General features: G+C 33.1%; 1 long non-coding RNA gene across 3 annotated transcripts; it reads left to right on the plus strand.

Moving 5' to 3' along the window:
* The first annotated feature begins 819 nt into the window (after positions 1-819).
* Positions 820-4,557, plus strand: LOC110273011 (uncharacterized). 3 transcript variants are annotated; one of them, XR_008010450.1, is made up of 6 exons: positions 820-1,214; positions 2,936-2,966; positions 3,046-3,444; positions 3,535-3,751; positions 4,055-4,280; positions 4,353-4,557. It is a non-coding gene; the product is annotated as an uncharacterized LOC110273011 (long non-coding RNA). The 3 variants fall into 3 exon arrangements; XR_008010448.1 differs by having other exon boundaries at positions 4,362-4,557; XR_008010449.1 differs by having other exon boundaries at positions 4,055-4,368.
* Positions 4,558-6,450: the final 1,893 nt, after the last annotated feature.

Raw genomic sequence — 6,450 nt, forward strand, 5'->3', positions numbered from 1 at the left:
AAACTAGTAAACTAGGTTTACAGAAAATGAGTAACTAAGTGTAGATAGTGTAGAAATCCACTTCCGGGGCCCACTTGGTATGTGTTTGGGCTGAGCATTGAAGCTTTCATGTGCATAGGTTCTTCTTGGAGTTTTGGTGCCAGTTTTGGTGCCAGTTTGGGTGTTCAACTCCAGCTTTGGTACCAGTTCTGGCATTTTATGCCAGAAAAGAGTCTCTGGTGGGCGTTTGGATGCCAGTTTGGGCCATCAAATCTCGGACAATGTATGAACTATTAAACATTGCTGGAAATCTCAAGATGTCTACTTTTCAATGCAATTGAGAGTGTGCCAATTGGGCTTCTGTAGCTCTAGAAAATTGACTTCGAGGGTAGGGAGGTCAGAATCCAACAGCATCTTCAGTCCTTTCTCAGCCTCTGAATCAGATTTTTGCTCAGGTCCCTCAATTTCAGCCAGAAAACACCTGAAATCACAGAAAAACACATAAACTCATAGTAAAGTCCAGAAATATGATTTTTTCATAAAAACTAATAAAAATATACTAAAAAGTAACTAAAACATACTAAAAACTACCTAAAAATAATGCCAAAAAGCATATAAATTATCCGCTCATCACCGGTCTGGTTGATCTATAGAACCATTCTGTTAAAAACTGGTTTAAAAATTGGCTGAACTGGTGGTTAACCGGCAAACCAAGCGAACCGGCCAGGTTTTTTCATGTCCCGGTTCGCTGATCCAACAATCAAAACAGCATCGTTTTGATTCCAGAGAAAAGACAAAAGCCCAATGCTGAGTTATCCCCTTTCTTTCTCTAACAAACACACCCTCACTAACACTAGATTCTCCTAAATGGCAAAACCCTATCAGAGCCACCATCACCATCTCCATCTCCCTTTTCATTCTGTCCGAGCTCTCTTTATTGCTACTTCTTTGCTCTTCACCGTTGGTCGTCGCCGCTTCTCCACTCGTCGTCGTGGGTCGTCACTGCTTCTCCCCTTCTTGCCGTGTGTCGTTTTTGCTTCTCACCTCCTCGTCGTTTTTTGCTGTGGCCCCTTCTCGTCTCCCCGCCATTCTTGTCATCACTGCTTTTCTGCTCTGCATCGTGTCTCACCATCATTGCTTCTCTATTTCATGTTACCAAAATTCCCAATTTGAATTTCTCTGTCTTGCTGGCTCTATGCTGTCTTTTCCTCTCCTTCACTGGCAATCCAGATAACGTAAGACCTCCCTTTTATCCTCTTCAATAATGTTCAATTTGTTGTAATTGTATTACATTGTTTTCTTCTTTATTTTGTTCAGAATATACATATGATATATTATTGATGATTCTGCTGAGTTTTGAAATATTCATTTTCTGAAGTTTTATTTGAATTCAGTCAGTTGATGTTGAATTAATTCTGTTGAGATTGAGTTATAAATTTTTTTAAGTTTAATTTATTAATTATGCTGAGATTATATTTGCAGAGATTGATATTGAATTAATTCTACTGAGATTGAGTTATAAATCTAATCTATTTTACTTGTTATTTTGGTAAATTATTATTTTGCTGTCATTGATTCAAAAGAGAAACATTGCTATAATTCTGCATTGGATTTACTATATGCCTTTAAAATAAGGGTCGGATGAAGTTCAGACAAGGAGATAGTTTACTCATAGGAAAAAAGAATGAAGTTAAGAAGTAAAGAACAAAAAGATTACCTAATTTATGAAAATGGAAAATTTAGGAATGGAAACCTAATTTATAAAGGTTATTCATGCTTTTATATTGTGTTTTTTTTGTTTAGTTAATTTAATTGTTCAGTTTTTGTGTATTCTGAGCTTCTTACTGTGCTGTGGAATTGCTTCCTGTTCAAATTGAAGACTATACTGATTTTTTTTCTCCCTGCATCATACTAAAATTTGTGGCCTCAAATTTAGGTAGCCTATAATGGATTACTATCTTCTATTATATTTGGAACTGATATTGTTTGACCAAGCTTAGAAGTTGCTAAGGTGTTATATATACATGAAGATTAAGAAACTTAAATGAAAGAACCAAGCTTCAACCAATTTTAATTCATACAATGCTTTAATTGCTCTACACCTTATCTCGCAATATATGCCACTTTGAATTTTTAATAATTTTATGTTATATTTAATTGAATCGGTTCAACCACGATTCGACCTCGTTTGAACCATTGAACTATTAAACCAGTTACTTGACTGGTTCATTGACCGGTCCAATTTTCACAACATTGGTTTTAGAATCAAAAGTTTTGTTTATTGTGTTTTTGAGTTAAGGGTTTACCAGTGGTAGAACACTTGATATGAGGATTTGGACACTGTAATGAATATTTGTTCTTTATTCTGATCAGAACATTGATTTTTTTTAGGGATTCTGCTAGTGCTACTAATTGAAATTTGAATCATTGAATGATTACTGATTAGTTGATTCATTTTAGTCCTATTTTTGTTCTTTGTATTGTTCTTTGTTCTTGCTTTGAATGATATGCTCTGTTCACTACTATTATACTGTGTTATGCTGAAAAAAATTGAGACTAAAATTGTCTTCAAAGCCTAAAATTTGATAATCCTTGTTAATCTTTGGAGAAGTTTGTTGTTGTTGCAGCGTAATTTTTTATTGTGTTTTAATTGTTCGTGTTGTAGCTCTGTTTTGTTTTATTGTGTTATCCTAGTAAATGTTTGCATGAAAGGTGCAACAAAGAACAAAATGCTTCATATATTTTGCATTTTCTTGCAGTTTAATTTCAAGGATAGCTCTGTGAAATTGGTGTATGTACCCCAGCCACATCCTCAGGCAATTGCTTCTCTGTGTTGGAAAACAATTGTCAAAGTGGCATGTGGGACAAATCACACATGTGCTTGTTTTTTCCATTCTTGATCTCAATTATTTAATCTTTTCTTTCATCTACTCATTATTTCTTTTTGAATGTTTAGTGACGGTGGATAAGAATGGCTTTGTCTACTTGTGAGTAATTCTTTACTTTCTTAGTTCAGTATCTTAGCTCCTGAAAATAAGTTATAACTTAAGATTATCCATTTTGTAGCCGGGGATTTGGCAGTTATGGAAGGTTTGTGCATAATTTTCAGATTGGTTGTCAATGTTCTGTAAAATACAAAGAAATCACAACAATCAGATGATTCAATTCAAATTGGTTTTATTTATTTGTTTGGCTGGTTCTATGAATTCTGCGTGTACTGCAGGTATGCTTGACATAAATTCAATTCCCTTCCTTGTCTTATATATATACACACACACACACTTAAAGATATGTCTAAAGTCTAAACAAATTTATTGCATAAAGAACTTGATCTTTGCATAAAATACTTGAGATTTCTGTATTTTAGAGTCTGAGTAGTGAGAGTGTGAAAGGAAATAGGATATTGACCAGTATGAACGCTTGGATGGAGATAGAAATATAACCAGTAGACTTCTTGCAGTTAAGGTGATTGTTATATAACTAATAGTAAACTATAATTTTTTTTCATAAATACTATTATCACTTCTCATTAGTAACACTTTTCATGTTTCACAGCAATATACTAGGACAGCAGAGAGGGAAGCAAGCTTGATTCTACCAATGCCTATAATGCAGAAGACAATTGATTATCTACTTTTTCTGCTAGATCAGCCCTATGTTGAGAGGTTTCTTAGTGCTATATATTCTTGTGGAATAGGATGAGAGCAATTAGAATGGACCTGAAAATGCAGCACATCTTCTATCAAAGGGCTATTCTATGCTTGAACTGATGGTACTTTTTTATTTTTAACAAAAGTATAATAAAACCTGATTTTTCTCTTATTGAAGTGGAAATAATATCTATTTTTTCTACAAGTTCCTTATATGCTATATTGATTAAGGCTCAATACAAATATATCTTGTGACTACTTACAGATACAGTAGTTTCATATTTATTTGTTGGTAGAATAATTTTCTAAAGGTTCTGATACCTTTTATTAAGAACTTGCATCTTCTTGGTGATGTTTGTAAGAACAATATCTAGTAATGGTTAAAGGTTTAAAACTCATGAGGCTATTGATTTTTGTGGTTTCAGATCCAATTACACATCATTGCAATGCATGAATTATGTGAATACACAATGAGAAGGATTTTCTACGGGCTTTGATGCTCACTTCAATATTGAACATATGAACATAACTTCGGTTGAATTGTTTCAGATGTATGAGGATCACAGAAAGAAAGGAATATGTGTGCCTACCGAAAAAGAGTTTCGAGGCTATTATGCTCTCCTTAAATTGGATAAGCATCTTGGTTATAAAGTAAGTTGTCCTTGTTGTGCTCTTATCTTTAATGTTTCATTGGCAATAGAAAAACCTAAGAAAATAAGTAAGTTATCCTAGGTTGAACCTGCAGAGCTATTCCTTAATCTTGCTAAGATGACTCTAGAGACAAGGTAGACTCCAGAAGTTCTACTTGCCTGTGATGTAGCAAGGTTTGTAATTTCAAATGGAAATTAAATTAGCTACTTTTTTACCTTACTTAGCTTGATTATTATTAGGGGCATAGTGATTTCATTTGATTTTTACTTTAGCTTGATTATTGGATCTTAATTGATTAATCAATTAATTAATCAATGAATTAATTTATTCAAGACAATTGATTTTGTTCTATTCTTGATTTTCTCTGTTCTTGCTATAGTTTGTTGTTCTTGCTATAGTTTGATGGGAAATCAGTTTCCAATATCAAAGGAAAAACTTCATGTAAGAATTTAGTGTGTGAAATAGCAGAGCAATTGGCAAAAAGGTTGATTGTCGTTTCTAACAAACAATAATATATCATAAGAAAGATAAAGGCACAAAGTACTTACCTACAGGTATGAAAGTGAAGTCGGCAATTTTTTTCTCAATATTCCTCACAATCTTATCACGCCCTGTGGCGAAAAAAGTTCCAGAGATTGTACAGACTCTAAATGTAAAAGAAATATGAAAAGGTAAGGTCTATCATCATGGAAGAGGAGCAAGGGTAGTTTCAAGAGACAACTTTCAATATCAAAAGACACTGAACAGGGAAAGATAGGGGGAGAAAACTCTAACTTGCTGTCTTTACTTGTTCCAGTTTCGCTATCAACAACTCTCAATTTTTGCATGTGTGGCTTTAGAATACTGATTAGATAATCACATACCTCTTTAATATGCTCATATTAATAAGCTAAATTTCAGTATTTGAAAAGTGAAGACAATACAATCCATCAAATTAATGCTCCTAAAAAACATGAACATCAACCAGGATTTAAACACAATGTCATTGCATCATGTAAAGCTCACAAACAACCTGTAAATACTAATTTAAATGCTGCTACCAATCATCAAGCAGCCAAAGAAAACAAAAACAAAATTTGCGCAACTTATTATCCTAATCTTTGAATAGAAAATATAACAAAAGAAAGGAGAATTCATCAACATGAGCTACCAGTAACTAGAGACCAAATCATAATACCACCAATTTTATTGAACAACATTCAAGGTATTACACATTGTCACAAACAAGAAAAACATAATTACTAGTGATAGGGAACAGAGCATATATCAATATAGTGAAGATAGTTTTGATTTGTTATCAAATCAGTCTAAAATTATAAGTTAATATAACTAAATGATAAACATCAAGGCTAATTATAAGTCCAATTTTTAAGTTAATAACCCGCTGGCCAAAATCCTACCTAATTATAAGGCTAATTTAATGAGAAATGATATTTGCAACTTTACCATATGCAAAAATCATCAATGAATCCAAGTACGGCATCAAAGTCCAAATCTAACAAATGGCATTCTTTTCCTCTCAAGAATGCAGACACAATCTCACTTTCCACCTTTCAAATTCTGTATGTGTAATATTAAATCATAAGGACATACACTATGCACAATCAAACCAATATAAATATAAGTAATAATCCTCTCACAAAAAATCAACACATATGTTACAAATTACTTATAGCAACAACTATTTAGTCAAATAATCATGAATGATTTTTAGGATGGTAGTTTGGTAGTGAACCATTCAACCAGCGTGACTATAAAACAGTGAATAATTAGTTTCATAAGATGAGGCTCACTACCTAGATATGCCAAGTTCCAATATCCGATTAGCAGTTTTAATCTTGTTCTTAGATTCCAAGTGCAACCCATAGGAAATGTAGAAATCAAAATGAGTTTTTCCAATTCCATTTGCTTCTAGAAAAGCATATATAACTTCTGAATATAAGCAATCATCTGCCTGCAAGATCATTTAAACATATATTAAGCACAAACAGAACACAGATCCATCAATACGCTTCATTGAGCAGAGACAAAAATAGTTAAATCATCTAACTTAGTTGATCATTCACTGAAATTAAAAACAAGAGAAACCCAAAATGACATAAAGGTAGAAGCTTACTTCCTGCTCATAGTAGCTTAGACAAATAGTTTTGGCTCCACTTCCCACTGCGAA

The sequence above is a fragment of the Arachis duranensis genome, chromosome 6 (assembly GCF_000817695.3).
Source record: "Arachis duranensis cultivar V14167 chromosome 6, aradu.V14167.gnm2.J7QH, whole genome shotgun sequence".
Classification (NCBI taxonomy): Eukaryota; Viridiplantae; Streptophyta; class Magnoliopsida; order Fabales; family Fabaceae; genus Arachis; species Arachis duranensis.